We start from the raw sequence: 21,347 nt of genomic DNA, 5'->3' as shown, positions 1-21,347 counted from the left end.
CACTATTTAGTTCTTTGTCATTCTCTGATTCAAAAATAGATTAAAATATTTTATAAGGTTAAAAATGTATTTTTATTGTTCTCTTTTTTTAAGTCTATTTATTGATTTATTTAAACAATCTCTACACCCATTGTGAGGCTCAGACTTGCAACACCGAGATCAAGAGTTGAATGCTCCTTTGAGTCAGCCAGGCGCCCCCGCCTGTTATTAATGGTATTTTTATTGTTCTTAACAAGTCTGGCAGACTTAGCAGCTCCATGCATAACTGGGAAATTTCCCTGTACATTTGTGTTTCATTTCTACTCCGGCATTTATAATTTTCTATTCATGGGGTTCCTGGGTGACTCAGTCGGTTAAGCGTATGACACTTGATTTCAGCTTAGGTCACAATTACAGGTTCGTGGGATTGAGCCCTGCGATGGGTTCCGCGCTGAATGTAGACTGCCTGAGACTCTCTTTCCCTCTTTCTCTGCACCTGCACCTCAATCCTGCTTGCTCTCTCTCTCTCTCTCTCTCTCAAATTTAAAAAAAAAATTTCTATTCATGACTCCCTCTCCTTCATTGTCATGGTATCATTGTATTTTTACAGAGACTTACTCCAGGATTTACGATTTTTAAACATACTCAGAATGATACCTAGTTATAAAATAATGATGCAGCTATCATTTTAGGAGAAGTAGTATACTTCAAATGATGCGTCATTTATTTTATTATGCTTATTTTTATGGTGAAGAGATTTTTACTAAGGTTACTTAAAATAAGAAATTTTTTCTCCTATACATTTAGACTAAACATTAAATTTATGAGGGGCACCTGGGTGGCTCAGTTGATTGAGCGTCTGACTTCAGCTCACATTATGATCTCATCATTTGTGAGTTCAGGCCCCACATTGAGCTTTCTGCTGTCAGTGAAAAGCCTGGTTCACTTCCTCTGTCCCCATCTTTCTCTCGGCCCCTCCCCCTGCTCACATGAGTACATACTCTCTCTCTCTCTCTCAAAAATAAACAATAAAAAAATTTATGAATATGAGTCATTTTTACTGCATATAAAACTTAAAATTTTCAATTTTATTTTTTTAAATCACTGCTTATTTTTTATAAGTGTATCAACAATAACTTTATTTAATTTAGTGTTGAATTAAAAGGCTCTAGATAGCCTTTGTAGGTGGACTTTGGCATGTGAAATTAAAACCACTCCAGAAGTGCCTGGGTGACTCAGTTTGTTGAGCATCCAACTCTTGAGTTCTGCTCAAGTCATGGTTCCAGGGTCATAGAATCGAGCCCCATGTCGTTCAGCACAGAGCCTGCTTGGGATTTTCTCTCTCTCTCCCTCTGGCCCTCCCTTCCCCCTACCCATCTCTCAAATAAAAATAAATAAATAAAACCACTCTAAAAACATGGGTGACAAGGACATTTTCCTCACAAAAGGAAGCATTTCTAGGAAATTTGACTTACACCTGATATATCTTACAGCTTCACTTTAAAAATCGATCCATACCTTAGGGGCTTTTTTATTCCTAGTAGTCTTATTCATACATTTTTCCCTATATAATATTTAGAGATGACTATTGCTTACCAGCTGTGAAGCCAGTAATCCTTCCTCATTAATAAGCAAGAAAGTTATTACTATCATGGCTAAAAATGACCTATCCTCCAAGGTCAGGATAATTTTGTAGACCTTTTACCACTTATCCATACAAGTATCTTCACTGGAAAGGGATACATTGGGGTCATTTTCAGTTCCCACTCACTGTGAAACAATTTATATTTGCTTAGTGCTTTGTAGGTCATTTTTATGACAGTTATCCCATTTGATCCTTACAAAAATGCTATAGATGAGAGATGTTGTTGTACTTATTTTGCTCTTGAGCAAACTGATATTCAAACATCTTGAGACTTTTTCAAGATGGCACAGCTGGCAAATGAGAAAAGTTGAGGCTCCAGCTATGGTTCTTTTTCTTTCAAAGTTCATGTTTTTTTCTTGATTCCTTTCAGCTTGTCTTTTAAAAAAAATTATTTTTTATGTTCATTTTTGAGAGAAAGAGAGAGAGAGAGAGCGCGCACAGGGAGGGGCAGAGAGTGAGGGAGACACAGAATCTGAATGAATCAGGCTCCAGACTCCGTGCTGTCAACACAGAGCCTGATGCGGGGCCTGAACTCACAAAACCGCAAAATAATGACCTGAACTGAAGTCGGACACTTAACTGACCAAGCTACCCAGCCACCCTCCTTTCAGCTTGTCTAGTCCAATTCAAAGAACTTATGTCACATATAGGTTAGACTATTCATTAAATTAGTATACCAAAAACAGTCTTAAAACTGTTTCCATTCAAAACTTCTGAATGGAAAGTAACTTGGCAAATCTTTTATACATCAATGCCCTTCCCCAACCTGTTTGAATTAGAGCTCATAACTATACCTTATGAGTTTTATAGAAAACTCTTGACTGTTTAGTTAAATTAACTAGAGAAACTACTTAAAGATCTGTAATAAATACCAATAACCTGTTAGTCTCTGGAAAGCAAATGGACTTCATTTTCACCTTGTATCCCATGTATCTCTGTTTTCTTTAGGAATTTGTTGATTTTCAGTCTGCTGACTTTGACCCTATATAATTGGTCAGTCTGCTGACTTTGACCCTATATAACCATACATACCTCTAATGAACACCAGCTATGTTTTAAATTCTCATCCTAAAATAAGCCTTGAAAAGTACTATTTGATGCATAATAGGTGCTCCATAAATATTTGTGGCATAAATGAATCATTCCCATTTTACAGAAAAAAAATCTAATACCAAGATTAAGACTTGTCTAAAATCTCCCAGTTGGAAAGTGATAGAGTTGGGATTTAAATCCTGATTCTGCTCTAAAGTGTGTACCCTTTATACTGTGCAGGTGCTGGTATTTGTATGTACACAGCGTACTGTGATGTGACCTTGTGTTGGGCATTTCTTCCCTAGCAACTAACAAACAGCTTCATCACCTTCTGATCCTTTACAGGAACAAAACACATTTGGCAGATGGTCATAGTAACATGAACAATTGTAAAAGAACTTTGCAAAACAGTAGGTGGTACATTGCGAATATAAAAACTTTATAAATAATATAAATGAGTTTCATACTCAAGTGTATAGAATTGATAATTACATTTAGCATTTAGCAGATAATCCTGGTGGGTCGTTCCAGGTTATTTTCTGCAAGCAAACTTGATCTGGTAAGTCGTTGGTGATGCTTGGGCATTTTACACACTTGTTAACGTGAAAATGTAATTTGGCACAGTACTATGAGAAAGCATTAATTTATTTCTCTACCCCTGCAGTCATTTGTTTGGCTCCTGCTTCCTTAATTGTTCAAGTGTAACTTTTGCTAGAGGCTTGTATCTATAATGCCACAGTGAATTATTTAACATTTGAGGAAAGTACTAACTTGGGAGCTTTTTAATTCACCTCCAAACTGCTGGGATTTTACATTGTGTTTTTCTCTCATAACCTTGACTTTGAGGTCAGATAATGGGACCTGAGTAAATTACCTAAGGGACCAAAAGTGAGTTAGGTGACCTCTTTTGTTTGGCCTAAGGATATAACTGATGGATATAACTTATGGATATGTTTAGTAAACTTACATTTAATGGCCAAGAGAGGCAGAAGTTAGGCTAAAATGTAATAACTATATTTTGAAAAACAGTTAAGAGAGCTACATTTATAAAAACGTACTATAAACATCTACCATAGCCTTTTGCCAACAAGGCAGTGGGCTTTAGTTTTATTCCCACAATCATGACTTTAAAAAATTGGTTGCAAAACTGATTAGTCAAAAATGTATGACTATAATGTTGTATGATAGTAATGTGTGACAGATGGTGACTATATTTATTCTGGTAAGCACTGAGTAATGTATGGAATTAACATTACTCCATTGTACACCTGAAATTAATAGAGCATTGTATGTCAAATATACTTCAATAATTAAAATTATTTTCTTTAAAGTATTACTGGGGCCTCTGGGTGGCTCTGTCGGGTAAGCATCCATCTCTTAGTTGCAGCTCAGGTCCTGATCTTGTCGTTCATGGGTTTGAGCGCCACATCAGGCTCGGTACTGCTGGTGCAGAGACTGCTTGGAATTCTCTCTCACCCTCTCTCTTTCTGCCCCTCCCCTGCTCAATGCTCTCTCTCAATATAAATAATTAAAAATAAACAAATTAATTAATGTATTACTAAATTTACAAGTATCCCTAGCCACTCCTGAGAAAATAAGTTTATAACTTCCTGTTAACATTAATGATAGGATACTTTTATTTTATGTACCAAAAAATCATAATAGTCTATAAAACATGGTATTACAAAGTATAGATTTCTTTAGTGTAACATGATTATTAAGTTTAAAGAAATTTAGGTGAACTATTTTTTTTACTAATGTTTCAGCTTTCTCTGTTTTAGCAAGAATTGACTCAATTATTTCTCATCTAACTAGCAGTTATAAAGACCACATATTTCATTCTGTCTTCATTACCTAAAATTTCTCACTATCTTATGTTAACTCTGGCAGAAAAGATTGAAACAAGTTTGACAAACACATTTCTCCCTGACTATTCAGCTAGATGACCTTGCCCAGGCACATCTTTATAGCTGACCAGGTCCTTGGACAGAGTATTGTTTAATTTTTTATTTAAAAAGTTTTTTAATGTTTATTTTTGAGAGACAGAGCGCAGGCGGGAGAGGGGCAGAGAGAGAGGGAGGAAGATAATGGGAGGCAGGCTCCAGGCTCTGAGATGTCAGCATAGAGCTCAACACAAGGTTTGAACTTATGGACCTGGAGATCATGACCTGAGCCAAAGTCAGACGCTCAGCTGACTGAGCCACCCAGTTGCCCCCAGAGTATTGTCTTAAATTTTTGCCTGGCTGAACTTCCGTATAACAGAAAGGTAGTGGATCAAAATAAACATTGGAATCACACATTGTAGAGAATGTGACTTTGAGTAGTTTAGCAGGGACTGTGTCTCACAGCCACTGTACTTATCATATCCTTTACAACCCCTAATTCAGGATGTAAGCTGTAAAGCAGACTCCAAAGTACTCTTCATGGAACATGAAGAAGTCTCAAAATTTTAATTTATGTTAAAATGTAGTTATTCTGTAAAGTTACTATGTAAAGTAAGATGCAAAGTGACATTTCAAAGAAGAAAAGAAACGTATTAGTGGAATATCATTAAAAAAAGAAAAAGCACTGCAAAATATCTTCAAAAATTTTAAAAACCCCATCAAAAGTTTGTTTTTCTCCATATTTTGACCTGTTCCTTCCTTTACTGCATTTTATTTCCTCACTCTGTGATCTGCAGCTTCCGTTCTGGTGTCTACATGACTTAAAGTTTGATTGGTAGGCTTTAGAGTCTTCTGTGTTTGTGTTGCCCTCAACTCCATTCTCTGTCTTCAGAGAGGAGGAGAACGAGCTGCTTCTGGGGAGCCAGTGCAGTGACAGTGTTCCCTCCGGGTGGCAGGTGAGCTGATGAATAAGAAGAAAATTATGTACTGATAATTTTCTGTAATTATTTGTTATACTAGTAACAGAAGACTGTGTACTCTGTGTGCTATTAAACGTAGTTCAGATGTTCTCTTTTCTCCATAGTACCTCAGTATTAAGCTGGGTAACACATATTCCTAACACATAGATGGCAGCCAATGGCTGTTTGATCAGAGCTGATTAATAATGATAATAATTTTAAATTATTATTTTTAAATTTTTTATTCTTTAATCTCTAAGCAAGAAAGACCTTCCTTTTTTTTTTTTTTAATGTTTTTTATTTATTTCTGAGAGAGACACAGCGTGATCAGGGGAGGGTCAGAGAGAGAGGGAGATACAGAATCTGAAACAAGCTCCAGGCTCTGAGCTAGCTGTCAGCACAGAGCCCGATGCGGGGCTCAAACCTACAAACCGTGAGATCATGATCTGAGCCGAAGTTGGAGACCCAACTGACTGAGCGACCCAGGCGCCCCAAGAAAGACCTTCCTAAAGAGGTTCCAAAACTCTGAAACCATAAACAAAAATTAACCCATTTGACTGCACGAAAAATAATTCTTCAGTGGGAAAAATAACCATAAGGTCAAAAGAAAATGTCAGAGTTACAAAAATATTTGCAACATACATGCCAAAGGGACAATTTTTAATAAACAAATCAGAAGAAGATAATACAACAGAAATATGGACTAAGGAAATGAACAGGCTGTTCAGTGAATTATAGATGGTTAGTAATAAAGGGGGGAAAGGGCTGGAATTCATCATAATGGACAAATTAAAACAAAAATCACTGTTTTCCCATCAGATTAAGAAAGATTGAAAAGTTTGTTAGTATGAACATTAACCAGTTTGTTAGTTAGCTTGTTAGTTAATTGTTAGTAAGAAACAAGCATCTACCAATAGAGAACCTGTTGTTATGGGTGTAAGGGAATATGAAATGAATGCTTCAAAGGATTAAGGAGGTCTGTTTGGCAAAGATTAAAAAGTTTGTTAGTAGGAAAAAGTTAGTTACTTAGAAAATAATTTGTTAACTAGCAGTTATAAACAGACCACATATGGGGCACCTGGATGGCTCAGTCTTAGGCTCAGGTCGTGATGTCACAGTCTGTGGGTTTGAGCCTCGTATCAGGGTCTGTGCTGACAGCTCAGAGCCTGGAATCTGCTTCAGATTCTGTGTGTCTCTCTCTCTGCCCCTTCCCTACTCTCTCTCTCTTTCTCTCTCTCTGTCTCTCTCAAAAATAAATAAACATTAAAAAAATTAAACAGACCATATATTTTCATTCTACCTTCAAAATTTCTCAACACCTTTATTCACTCTGAGAAGAGAGATTGAAACACATTTGCCAAGCATATTTTCCTTTCTTCCTGACTATTCAGCTAAACTACATTGCCCAGCTTTGGGATAACTACAGCATTTTTAGTTATAAGTTTTATTTTAATCCAACCACCCTTTGATTTAGCAAAATTGCTGATACGTTAACATAAATGCTCAAAGATGTATGTATAAGAATGCTCTTTGTAGCATAGTTTGCAAGAATAACAACAATCCCCAAAAAAAGAAACAATCAAAGCATCCACCAATAGAGCACGTGTTGTTATGGATGCAAGGGAATATGAAATGAATGCTTAAAAGGATTAAGGAAGTCTATTTGTCTGATATGGAAAGATCTCAAAGAATCAAGAAAAAAAGCAAGATGCAAAAACATTATAGTTTGATCCCATTGGGGCTTGAGTAGGTGGGCATTGGATTTTGTATGTATGGAAAATGCTTTAAAGGAGATACAAAGAGTTGTTAATAGTGGTCTCCTTTGGGGACGGCCAGCTGGTAGGGGGAAAATAGCATGAGAGACTTCATTCATTTCATGTCCTCTTCAGTGGTCTGAATTATTTTTAACTGTACACATGTTTTACTTATGCACTTCCTAAAAACTGGTAAAAATCGGATAGTTAGCTTAATCCTATTAGAATAAGGGTCTTAGAGTCCCTGAACTGACCTGAACTTTTGTTTTTTGCCCTTCTTGACAAGATCAAATAACCTATGAAAATGCATAAAGTATAGTTCTGGCTTTTCAAATAAAGAAATCAGGAGTGAAGCAAAATGATGAAATTTTTTGGTTTACCATCCATGTTAAAATGGACACATCAATTTCTTGGTAACTATGCTAATTCTTTTTCAACTCAGTATTATGCAGGTAATTAATGATCATATGCTGAAGTTATTATTGGGCTTCAAGAACTAATCATAAAAAAGGCATTATAAACATAACTAGAAGTTAAATCTAGAAAACATCGTAATAAAATGATGTTAACATTGCTTTCTCCCCTGAGAGAAAGTTTGTTAGACCTGAGATGCTGTCACAGAAGTGGTAGGAGAATATTTAGAGGCCTAAATGAAATCTTAATTTAAGGAGGAAAGTGAAGAATATGAAAAACTGTGAAAGAAGCGAATTTTGTTGTTATTGTTTATTAATCTTTAAATTTAGAGAGTTGGTCTTGGTCTCAGCTGAAAATATTTTAGTTCATAATTTGTTATTTTAATGTGGTACTAATTGATTACTGATGACTTCTAGTTATGGTAACAGTAGACTGTGACTATCAATCTTCACCTTCATACTGCACATTACAATTTGTCTAGTACTTAAAAATGCCTAACAAAAGTAAGAAACCATATTTACCTTAAGGATTGACTGAATAAAACACCTTAAGAAATGAGGCTTAAGTGGGAATATGTTGATCATATTATTTATTTGAGGCTCAATCATATTAACATGTTATAATCAATATTGAAATAGATAGCATTAAAGGAGTTATTATCTTTTCTTAAGACGACATATGTAAATGCTAGTAAAGAGTCTAGAAGAAACCTCACCTGTCTGATAATGATAGGGGTTGGAAGAAGTAGGTAGGGGAGGGGGGCTTGGGAAGAGCTATAGGGAAATCATCAAAGGGGGCTTTATTTGTAACATTTAATTTTTTTATAAAGAGGATCTATTCATATTATTTTGTGTAACTAAAATTAACATGAAAATTAAAAGAAAGTCCAATTTCATGCTCATAAAGCAACAAAAACCTATTTAAGAAATGTATCTTTTTCTACTACAAGAACCTTGAAAATGAGGAGTGCTTATTGACAGTGATTTAAAATGATTATGCTGAATAATTGAATTTAGAGTAGGCTTTTAAAGATAATTTCCTAAAGATATCTCAGCTCCCTTTCAGAGAGATCTCAAGAGATGAAAGCATGTGCAGTTTGATTACATATTCCTATTGATTGTACTCTACTCACAACAATAAAAATAAACTCAAGATACAAATCTAGCAATATTACTAATTCATTACAACTAGTACTTATTTTCTTCATTAACTTTTTATTGTTATTTTCAACTTACACAGCATGCACAAATGCAGCAATTATATGTTGAACAAGAAAGGGGAAGGCTCTTTATGTTCAGCGTACTGTACATCACAAGTCGTTACTTCACCAGGGCTGTTGGAAAAACACAAAATGAGAACAGCCTCTTACAAAACAAGTATAATTAACCACAAAAAGTAGGTGGGCACAGCTACTAATCTATTCAGCTGAGAGTTTGTTTATTGTATATAAATATCTTGCTATAGATTAGCCTGCCTGACTACATCACAGCAAAAAATACACTGTGTAAATTGTTTTGGTATTGGTGAAGAAGTTTACATCTTTTCCTTAAAGAAGGGCTATATGTTGACTAGCAAGAAGCCACAGTCAAAGGCAATGTCCAGTGTCTAATTTTGCATTTTAAAAGAGGGCTTAATTAAAAAAATTTTCTGAGATTTATTTATTTTTGAGAGATAGAGCACGAGTGGGAGAGGGGCAGAGAGAGAGGGGGACACAGAATCTGAAGCAGGCTCCAGGCTCCAAGCAGTCAGCACAGAGCTCAAGGTGGGACTTGAACCCATGAACTGTGGGATCATGACCTGACTCAAAGTCAGCACTCAAACATCTGAGCCACTCAGGTGCCCCTAAGCAGGGCTTAATTCTTGACACTCGTCATAGCAAAATGTTAGTTTTATGTGGTAGAAGACTTGCAGTCACTTAAAATGTTTAGTAGCAGAGTTTGCTTAAAAGCTGCATGACTTAATGTTGGTCTTTGAGCCCAGGCTCAAGGCACCAACACTGGTGGACAGTGTGCTGTAACAAAGACATGGGTATAAGGGCCAGAGATCTGGGTTCTTGTCACAGATGAGTAACTGATTAGCTATTTGACTTAGGCAAGCTACTTAATCACTCTGTGATTACTTATCTATAAGATGGAGATAAAAATGGGCTTCAGGTCAAGGAGCTCAACTAACAGGGCACATGCTTAGCTAGGTTCAGGTAGTGTGTGGTCCAATATGGCACACCCTGACTACCTCCTCTCTGCAAGACAGGAGCTGAGCATTGAGGGAAATGCAAATATTAATAAGAAATAGTCTCTGACCTCTAGTGACAAGGTAAGAAAACAATACATCTAGTAGCCTCTGACACTATTGATGCACTTTTGTTTCTAGAACTCTTGTTTCTGGAACCTGACTTTTAGAGCTATAACCATATTGGGTCCACAGTCCTTCCATATTTAATTAAATTTGTGTAATTCAAGACAGATAATCCTTAACACCTCTCACATAAGATGCTAATAGAGAACTGGCATCTACAGTGCCTGAGGAACTCCTTCTCCAATATGTTCTTGGACTTTTCTTCTCACTCTTGGACTCTGTAGCTGGGTGATGGTGATAACAGAGGGAAAAGAGAGCAGATACTCGATTGGTGGTTATCTCTAGTCCTGGCATCCTTTTTCTCTGTAGTTACTGGTATCTTGGGTCTTCATTTTTTTTTTATTAAGATCCCCCCATTCCTTCCTCTTCTGCTCAAGGTTTTAAGTTTGTAAGTGGAGTGAAATGCTCTTATTTCTTCAGTGGTGTCTCATTCCCTACAGGATTAAATACAGATTCCTTAACACAACAATGCCTAGCAGCCCTAGAGTAGAAGTGAAGAAGGTAAAAACATGACCAAGAAAAGGGTATGTGAAAAGGAATGCTTGACCTAATAAATTAATTATTTAAGCTTATGGCGCCTGGCTGACTCAGTCAGAGGAACCTGCGACTCTTGGCCTCGGAGTCATGAGTTCAAACCCCATGTTGGGAGTAGAGATTACTCAGTAAAGAAATAAACTAAAGAAACTAATAAGTTATTTAGGCTTGATCGGGGAGTCCAAAATTAGGGAAAAATAGTGATCAGGGTCTGGAGGTCTTGATGATTCATATTCTGGATTGGAGTTGTAGTGCAGTGAGAGAACTCAGAGATTAGGAGGTTATAGGTAGAAAGTAGGAGATTCAGAGTGAACATTTCAGAAGTAGGACAGTTCTGAACGATAAGTACCAGCTATGCCTGGGAGTGAGGTTGATGGAATATAGTGGAGATTGAATTGGTTAGATTGAGAAACTACGAGACGGGTAGTTCATGTGATTGAAGTCAACCAGGAGAACAACAGAACTGAATAAGATGCCAAGGACTTCGATGAATACAAAGTAACAGAGGAGAGGGGGACAGTGGAAAGTAGTCAAAGGAACAGTGAGTTTTTTCAAGATGGTGAATAATGAGAGCACTGGTCCTACCTCTTAATCCTCAGCCTGTGACTTATAAGTGGTTAAGTATATCCACTCATGAAGATACAAGGTTTTCAGTACTCATGGAAAAGCCAAGGCTGTAGTAGAGCTGGAACCTAGAGGAATGTTCTGTGAGTTTTTAGAACACTTAACATGTTGTTTTGTAATGACTAACTTAGGTATATGTTTTCCTACTAGACAGTACCTCCTAGAGATAAGGCCTGTGTTTTAGTCATCTTCCAACCCAGTGTGTTGGAAGTCAACTTTCAGCTCACGACTGGCCATCCTATTTATATTTTGTATCTTTGAGGCACTTCTTGTGTGTCTTGCATTAATGTATATACCTATTTTATCCCTCTCCTGGATTTGTTCATTCACTTATTGACTGATTCTTTCATTTATTCAACATCCAGCACCTTGCTATGTAAAGGCTGACTGTGATGAATACAGAAATATAATAATTATTGCTATAGCTGACACATATCACATTTTTAATATGTCAGGTACCTGTTCCATGTGCTTTATATATATTATTTAATCCTCATGACATTCATTAAGAAAATATTACTTTTCTTGGGAAACAGACTTAGAGAAATTGAATAATTAACCAAGTTTATAGTGTAAGTGAATGGCAGAGTTGGGATTGAAATCCCATTTGGCCATAGAATCCATGTTCTTTCCATTATTGTAGATCGCCTCTGGATTGGGGTGCTCTAAATATATTTTCTTACTCATCTTAAAATCCTCAGCACTAAGCACAGATTTTTATGTTCTGTGTTTGATGGTATGAATTGTGTAGTTAGATGAAAATCAGGTGATCTGTGGCCACCAAAGCCCTAGCATTATGGTAGGCACTCAAGTGCTCCATGAATTAGTGTTAATTTACTGAGACAGAATTTCCTTTTCTTTCGAGGTTGAATGTGGATCATGATACAGGTCTCTACAATTTAAAAGTAAAAACTTTTACATTTGCAAGCCTTGTCTCTTTGTGCATTTCCTTTCATAAATTTCTTCTTTATCTGCTGGGAAATACAGATAACTATATTTTCCTTGACACATGAACCACTTTTTAAAATAGACTTGTGCCCTAAGAAGATGTTCTGTCTAATGAGCTTTTCCTATAGAAGAAGAACAAACTGTATTTCAGTGGTCATTAATCCTGTAATACTCAGTGCTACAAATTTTAGTATTGAAAACCACTGTATTCATACTCATTGGAGACACTGTTTCGTGGAAATACTTGGATAATTATGCACCTACAAGATTTGCTGCTGTCCATGGGTAATTTACATCCTGCAGAAATACAGAGCTTCTATTGCTCTACTATAATTACTTACATATTCATTGCAAATAATGATGTAACGGATTTTTAGAGGCTGTGCATAAGAGAACCAACAAACTGAGACGCAAAACAAGTTTCCACCCCTTCTTTCCAAAGCTATAGTTAATCACTTGAACACTTTCCAATATAGCAGAAAGCTGGCAGACTTTTCTTTGCAGCAGGCTATGTAAAAATGTTTATAATTTACAGCTTATTATGCCATGCAAAGACTGTGTTCTCTGTGAAGGAGAGTGAGAAAATACGGCTGTGAAATTACTTAACTCCCCTTTGTTAGTTGTTTACTGGCAACAGTGGAAGGATTCTTTGCACTTAAAATGCATTTCTGTATTTAATTTTATATCATTCAGTTCAGAATTTTTTTAATGGGAATTTACTTTTATCTTTCTTTGTAGATAGGCCACAGCAGCCTTAATTAACAAAAAACAAGAAGCTGAAAAGTCAGAATTTTTAGGGAATTTAAGTGGAATAGTAGTAAATTGTTAGAGTTTAATTCAAATTATGGCTTAAATTGTACAAAATCTGTTCTTTTTGACACACCTGCAGTGTTTATTAGTCCACTTGTTATTTTCAAAGGTACCTTATGCAAGTTAGGTATTATATCGTCTATAGCAATTTGGCTGGAAGTTCCTTTTCCTCAGGAACAATTAGAGGGGTAGGCAAGGTGGCTTGGACCTTTTTGTAATTTGTTGAATATATCCACCCATTTTAGGTCTTGCCTTAACACTTTCTCGTTTTTACTGGTTCCCTTCTTAGATTCACAAAGCCCCTAAAGTCAGGTACCACATATCTTTTGTGGTTTATATTCTCTCTGTGCCTGGTATGCTACTGCAAATTTATCCTCAGTAAATGTGCCCCAGTCTCTGACCTCCATTTTGGTAGGAAAGTAGCTGCTCTGTGAAGGACTAGCTAAGTCTCGCTTTCAGGTGCCGTACCTTATAGGTGGGGCTTTGGTGAAGAAGTGCCGAAGAGAGACAAGTAGAAACACAGGAACTGTTTTTTAAAAGTCCACAGCCTTTCTTCTTCTAACTCTAAATGGGGGTAGAGCTTTCTACTTAGTTCGCATTTCCCTGAAGATCAAAAGAGAAGAAAAATTTATGTTTAAATATTTATAATGTTCAAACAGCATGTTTAATTTTTTTGTTCTCCTGTTTGTTTTAGAAACAGTTTAGAAGCTGGAAACTTTGTAGTTCTTATTAATTATATACTTTTATTTCTCTAATCCAAATAATCAGATATTGAGTATATTCAAATGGGAATTTTTGTATATCTGTAACTTATGTATTTTTTTTAGAAAAAGCGGATTATCACCTCAAAGAAAATAGGATTGTTGTGTCAATATCAAGGTATTATAATTTTCATTGTCATTGTCTTTTTCCAGGAACATTTTAGTATAAAAACTTACATTTTACAAGCACACAGAAAAATTTATTTTCTACTTTGAACCTTTTTTTTTCTAAGTTAAACATTACAAGTCATCTGTGATTGTGACAAAGTAGAAAATTGGGTATAATGATTTTATTCTGTTTTCTTGGCTTCTTTCTTTTGGGTAGACAGAGACCTGAGGTGTGCTGGAGCCCAGCCCTGTGGGTGGGAGGATGAAGTGCCTACCACTACTCTCCACTGACCTCTTCTGGCCTCCCGTTAGATGTGTTCTTGGCGTGGACAGCGACTCCCTCTCAGAATGCCGGGGTGAAAAAGAGAGGATGGCCAAGGAAAAGTGGAGGGAGATCAGTCAGTGTAGACTTTGTGATGATAGCCTCGTGACTTCTTTACTGCCCACAACTCCTTTTGCTCTTCTTCCTCCCTTCTGTAAAAAAGTCTGCTTACCAGCACTCTCCACAATAGCTAAAACATGGAAAGAGCCTAAGTGTCCATCAACAGATGAATGGATCAAGAAGATGTGGTTTATCTATACCATGGAATACTACATGGCAATGAGAAACAATGAAATCTGGCCATGTGTAGCAACATGGATGGACCTTGAGGGTGTTATGCTGAGCGAAATAAGTCAGGCAGAGAAGGACAAATATCATATGTTTGCACATATAGGAGGATTAGGAGGAACTTGACGGAGGAACAAGGGGGAGAAGAAGGGCGGAAATGGTGGGGGAAAGGGAGAGAGGCAAACCATGAGAGACTCTTGAATGCTGACAAAAACTGAGGACTGATGGATGTGGGGGGGAGGGGGGGATGGGCATGGAGGAGGGCACTTTGGGGATGAGCACTGAGTGTTATGTAGAAACTAATTTGACAATAAACTATTTGTAAAAAAAAAAAAAAAAAAAAGTCTGCTTACCAAACACACTTCTAGGTAAATAATTACTCAATTTTCCATTTTATTAGATACACTTAAAACTGACAATCTGAACATCTGATGACCATGAGATAACTGCTGCTGTCACATCTTATTAATGTGTATACAACTAAAGAAATTGAAGTGTTTATTAACAGTTGTGAATGAATGACTTTCCTTAGACATTTTGGAAAGGGGAAAATAACACCTCTGTGAAGAATTCTTCACCTGCTATGAAGAATCCTTAAAGATCTAGGAACTCTAGACATGTAGCCACTGGTCTAGACAGTATTGTCAAGCAATATGTGCTCAAATATTTTTGCTTATAGAAATGATGACCATTACTAACAGGAATTTTCAAACAGGAAAAGGTGACCCCCTCTGTTGTTGTAAATGATCATTATTTTATCAGAAGCTTTTCTTTTTACGTATAAAATAAGGAGGTGGAGATGTAACCCACAGCCCTGGTGGTTTCTAACACAGAGTTCCCCTTTCTTCCTAACACTGGGAGATCAGGCAAGGTTTTAATCTGTGTACTCTTTTTGGAGAATGCATGGTCATCAAACCTAATACTCAGCATCTTTACATTTTGAGATAAAATAGGTCCATCACACACAGGAAAAAAAGGCCTTATTTCTGGGAGCTCCATTAAAGTCTGGCATTCAGATTATTGGATTATTGCTGTGGGTTCCTCCCTCTCTTTCATTTTGTGCCTTTTGTTCTCAATTTGTCATACTTTATCCCTTGTCACACTCATTACCCTTGTTTTCCCCACATGTGTGGGTTGTGCTTTTTATCTGTTATTGAACATCATCTAGTAATACCCAAATCATCTTAAACTCTCTAGAATAAGGCAGAGATGAGGACAAATGAATAGCTAATGGTCCTTAGCTTAGAAGAAAAGACACACTGACAAAAATGGCTGTTCTGTCAGGGTGTCTGGATGACCTTGTGAAGTAGGCCACCCATGCCCTTCTCTGTGTCCACCTTCAAAAGTTTTACTCTTTTTTTCCTTGAAATTCATAATTATACAAAGTAATGAAATGAACTTGGAGCAGTAGATGACCAGGATAGGGCTCCATGGCTTTTTCCTTGCCTAAAGTTCAACATTATAACTTCTTATTGTTGTATTATGATTACCATCTGATGATGCTCTATGCCTTTTATGACTTCTGATGATTTGGGGCTTTTCCTCAGAAAAAAATTGAACCAAGCAAAAGTTAAAGTCAGGAATGATGTTGTAACCATTTATACAAAGCGATGCCTAACTTAATATGTACATAGCTACAGATATAGTTTTAAAAAATCTTTAGAATCTATACTTATTTGTTGTTCAATAGATGAAAATCTTGGAAAGTCAAATGCTGCTGAATTAAAACACTATTTAGGAAGAAGGAATAGCAGTTATGTGAAAAACTAAATAAGTATCGACATGTAAGACCTACTTTAGAAATATCACAAATTCACAAAAAGGTAATCTGCTTTACTCTGAAGAAGTTAGATATTACTATCATGATGCCAAGTTAACATGGGAATCACTATATCATAGATTATAGCTATATATAGTCACTGTGCTAAGACATAATGGCATTTCCATTTTAAAAAATGCTTTTAGAGGGATCTGATCACATCTGAACTGTACTGGGTGCCATACCAAAGGAATTAAATTTAGTCTATTATCTGTCTTCTAAAAGTTATCATCTCTTACATGTACTTTGAATATATACAGTATATTATAGGCACACATTTATTAGACATATAACATATCCTAGTTCACTCATCAGTTTTAAGGGGAAAGAGACAAGGATAATTCTCTCATTTGCGGGGGTAAAGGTGAGTTAGAATAGCCAATGAAATTGAAATTTTGGTCATGTCAAGTTATTTGGTCAAACTTACATGCTAAATTCAATTAACATTAAACGGATAATACATTTATCCACTCTGAAATTTGATTTACTATACATGGACCTGACCCAGGAATGTTTTCCTTAAGATGCTACTTTTCAAAATGAATTTTTTTTAATGTTTTATTTATTTTTTAGAGAGAGAGAGAGAGAGAGCGTGAACAGGGGAGGGTCAGAGAGAAAGAGAGAGACACAGAATCCAAAGACAGGCTCCAGGCTCTGAGCTGTCAGCACAGAGCCCTATGCAGGGCTTGAACCCATGAACCATGAGATCATGACCTGAGCCGAACCCAGACGCTCAACCTACTGAGCCACCCAGACACTCCTATTTTTCAAAACTCAAAACATGGTTATCTGAACTGTTCTGGAACTTTGTCTGGAACTTTGTCGCCTTCTTTATTTCATAAAGTCCATTATTCCAATTTCAGGATGCTCTCTTCTAATCTGAACCAACCTTTAAAAGAGATTCCTTAGGGGCACCTGGGTGGCTTAGTCAGTTAAGCATCTGACTCTTGATTTCAACTCAGGTCATGATCTCATGTTTCATGGGTTTGAGTCCCATATCAGGCTCTGTGTGGACAGCGTGGAGCCTGTTTGGGATTCTTTCTTTCCCCCTCGTCCCTCCCCTGCTTGTTCTCTCTCTCAAAAATAAATAAATATATTTTTTAAAGTTTTAAAAAGCCAAAGAGATTCTTTAAATTTGTATATTCTGATGATCTGAGGTTAACAGTCCCACCTCAGGCCCCTCGCTGGCCTTATCCCTGCATTCCCCGTGTATTTCTCCCCTGCAGCTCCCTCCCAGGCAGAATGACCCTTTAGATCCCAGTATAGGTGGTGCTTCCTTTGGGACCCCTCTGTCACTCCATCAAGATTTGGATGACGTCCCTTTCTGCTGGGCTCCCTTGGAACCCTGTGTTTACTTCTAGGATAGCAGTTATTAGCCAACATTAAAATCATTTGGTTTGCTGTCTAAACCCTTCCCTAATCTGGCCATAAGCTTCTTGAGAACTGAGTACTGGTTTTATTCCCCCCACTCCGCACTTTTTTTTGGATGAATTCTCAGAACCTGTTACAGAGTTTGACATGTGGCAGGCACTCCATAAATGTCCATTAAACAAAAGCAAGGGATCCTTGAATATTCACTGCAATTGCAGTCTGTTAATAATAACATATGGGAAAACTATCTGAAATGGTATCCTTCTGATTGTAATGAATTTTAACATTTCTTAACAACCAGTCAGGACTTTAGAAATCTCTTCAAAAGATCTCTTTGCGACAACTGTTTACCCTGTCAGTGATTCAGATGCTGTTAATCAGTTACCTGATGATTTGATGAAATCTGTTAAGTAGCTGTTATTTAGCAGTATCTATTTTAATTTTTGTAACTAAAAAAATTATTCTAAGATCGCCCTTCTTGGTCAGACCTTTCTATAAAAGTTATAGCCAAAATTCCAATTTATTAGATATCAATTAGTGTGGGTTTGCCACTAAGATGAGAAACTAGGTTATCCTTTTAAGAAAGTAAGTATTTATAGCAATAAGTGAATTTATAACCAAATTGTGCACAAAAGCAGAGTGAAAAATGTTTAAAAATAAGTTGATGTAAATGAGGCATTTGAAAATACAGGTTGGTGCTTCATCATTAACTTTAATTTTGTGACTTTTGTCAGTTGATGTCACAACCTTAGTGTTATTTTTAAAATAGTTTTTTTAGGGGTATTTAATTAAGTAATGTGGTGTTTGCTTATTTCCAGCAGTCTGTCTTTGTTCCTGTCAAAGCCATGCTGGCCAGGCATTGCTTTTCTTTTCCCTTTTGTTAATATTCTGTGTTAGATAATGGTTTTGCAAATAATAGATTCCAAGGACCTTTGATCCACCATTACTGTAAAATAAAATACAACTTAATTTTTTTCTGGGCATAATGGTTTTAACCTTGTGTACTAATTTGACTGTGCTTGTGGGGGCAGATCCTTAAATGAGACGCAAATGAAGGAAAAATTGCTAATGCTGCCACTGTATATCTAATGAGCACTGTGTAATAAACCATAACCTCTTCGACATTTCTCTGGAAAGCAGCGTGATTATTTTGGATGGCTAGCCCTTTGTGGATGGCTCATTACCGTCTGGCATAATATGTATTGATAGAGACTGTAATTGTCAACTCCTATTTGACATGCTGCCTCTAATAAATACGGCTTGCATCACTGGAACCTACTAATGGTTATATGGGAAACTGTAATTAAAGAAAAAATTATATATATTTTAAGTTTAAAAAATAATGTGTATATATATATATATATATATATATATATATAAAATGTCTCGATAGAGGATTGTCCTCACCCCCCCCCGACCCCCCTACCTTTGCAGCTTCTTGTCTTAGAGTATTTGAAGTTTCCCCTGAGGATTGGTATTCTTTTATCAGTATAGGACCAACATGTGACAAGACCTGTGTGTGTGTGTGTGTGTGTGTGTGTGTGTGTGTGTGTGAGAGAGAGAGAGACAGAGACAGAGGGAAGAGATTTTCCTCCACACTTAAGAAAAGCATTTCCACTGACAAAGAAGTGACAATATGAAAAGCGTCTACTGTGTATGTAAAGAGTCTTATGACTGTAGTTTATACTTCTGGGTTCAACTCATGAAGTTAATCTTTATATATAGCCAGAGAGTCTCGTATTATTCATCTTTCCCATAGTTTTCTTTAACTTTATTTTTTTTTTTTAGCTTTATTCTCATTTTGTTGTAAGAAATGTATGTTTTTTTGGTAGGAAAAAAAAGGTACCTAAGAAGCCAAATTAATGTGAAATATGAATCACAAGGATATCCAAGACCCATGGAAGACCTTACATCATATTTAGGCTTGAAAAAACTGTAAATCAGAGATCAGAGTTGGGCCTACCTCATGTTATAAAACAAAAATAGGCCTAGTCAGTTTATGACTGAAATTATGAAATTGGAATTCTAGAGAATAATATTTTTGTTACACATTGTGTAATCGTAACAGACTTTGAACTTCGAGACAAGGAAATGTTCTCTTTATATGTTGTAGTTTATGGTTTTTATGAAATGGAATCTTCAGCATAGCACATGAAATCAGAGCATGAACAAATGTTTGTATTTCCTGGAGTAGGTCTAGAAAATCATGTGAAAACTTAAGCAGCTCTCAGGTTTCTTCTCAGCAATTGGACGTTTGAGATCATAATTTACATTCTAAGAAAATGGAGTCCTATTTTCACCATTCTGGTGAAGAGAGGTCGGTGTTAGGAGAGCATGACTGTATTCATTCACACATGATTTTAAGTTATGGTCCTTTTGGTTTGTGTAGACAAATTTCTTGACCTTTCTTAGCCCTTGTGCACTCATGCATAAAAATAGGGACAATACCACCTACCTGGCACTTCTGTTAAAAGGATCATTTGAAAGAACACACAAAGCACTGAATGCAGTACTTTTGCCATTAAATAGTTACTCAATAAACATACTTCTTTTTGCCCTTTTGTTCTTGCTTCTTCCTTCTGCCCCCAACAGGTGACCACATTTCTAATCTGGTATGTTCTCTTTCTCAAGGGTGCCCTGTCCACCAAACACAGAGTTTTTAATTTCAATTAGGTTATAATTAATAGCTAATACTTATTAGCATACAGATCTTGTTGTAATTTTTTTATGTGCATTAAGTCACTGAATCCTCACAGCAACTCTGAGATTATGATTCCCTTTTAACAGATGGAAAAAACTGAAGCATACAGAGGTGAGGCATCTTGCCAAAAGCATCACAGTGATGGGGTGAGGATTTAAACCCAGACAGTCTAACTCCAGAGCCCCAAGTCTTAGCCACCAGTCAGCCATACTGTATCTGCAGTTCACCTCTTCTCGTGTCACTAAGACAAAGGGAAAAAGCAGGAAGGGTTCTGTAGTGGCCTGGTCTGCCTTCCTTTGCAGGGCTAAATTGTCCTGAAAAGGACAAAGCCTTGACGGGAAGGGTGAATATTTCTGGGGAGGATAGATGGTAAACCATATGCAAGGAGAAGCAGCTGTGCTGTAGGATACTAAGGAAAGGGGAAACTGAGTCATGACTTCTTGTACTAGACCTGTCAGCAAGTACCACTATTTTCTCAGCACGGAACACCGTTTCCCCTGCTCTTTGTCTCATGAGCTCTTGCCTGTTCCTTAAGACCCAGCTCAGCTCTCATCTCCTCTAGGAAACCTTCCCTGACCTCCAGGAGGAGCTAATTTCCTCTTTTCTGGGCTCCCATAGCACACTGCACATAAGTCTGTACAAACAGCAGTGGTGATAGCAGTAATAGCTGCCATGTACTGAACACAGACCATGTGCCAGATACCATTCATGTCATCTTATCCATGTCTCATGATAATATTAAAGGGTTAGTAGTGATCTCCGTTTTACATAGATGAAAATAATAAAGTTTGGAGGTGTGAAATAATTTAGCCAAGATCACATGGCCAGTCTGTGACAGCTCTGGGGTTTAAACCAGATCTCACTTACTCTAAACATATTCTTAATAACTGCAGTATATTTACCATACTTTGTTGCTATTATCTGGTTTTCTCTTTCTCATAATCAAATTACAAACCCTTCAAGGACTCTACTGTGTCTTACTTATTTTTTAGCCCAGATTCTATCAAAATTGTGCTTCAGAGAAGAAACCAAATATTAAA

The 21,347-nt window shown here is 36.7% G+C and overlaps 1 protein-coding gene across 3 annotated transcripts in view; it reads left to right on the top strand.

Annotated features, from left to right (window-relative positions):
* PDSS2 (decaprenyl diphosphate synthase subunit 2) overlaps positions 1–21,347 on the top strand; it is a 260,475-nt gene that overhangs the window by 110,101 nt on the left and 129,027 nt on the right. The gene's annotated exons all lie outside the window — the stretch shown is intronic.

This window comes from Hyaena hyaena, unplaced genomic scaffold (assembly GCF_003009895.1).
Source record: "Hyaena hyaena isolate Hyena2069 unplaced genomic scaffold, ASM300989v1 scaffold_123, whole genome shotgun sequence".
Classification (NCBI taxonomy): Eukaryota; Metazoa; Chordata; class Mammalia; order Carnivora; family Hyaenidae; genus Hyaena; species Hyaena hyaena.
The sequence above is the reverse complement of the archived record's forward strand: the minus strand, read 5'-3'. Positions and strand labels throughout refer to the sequence as shown.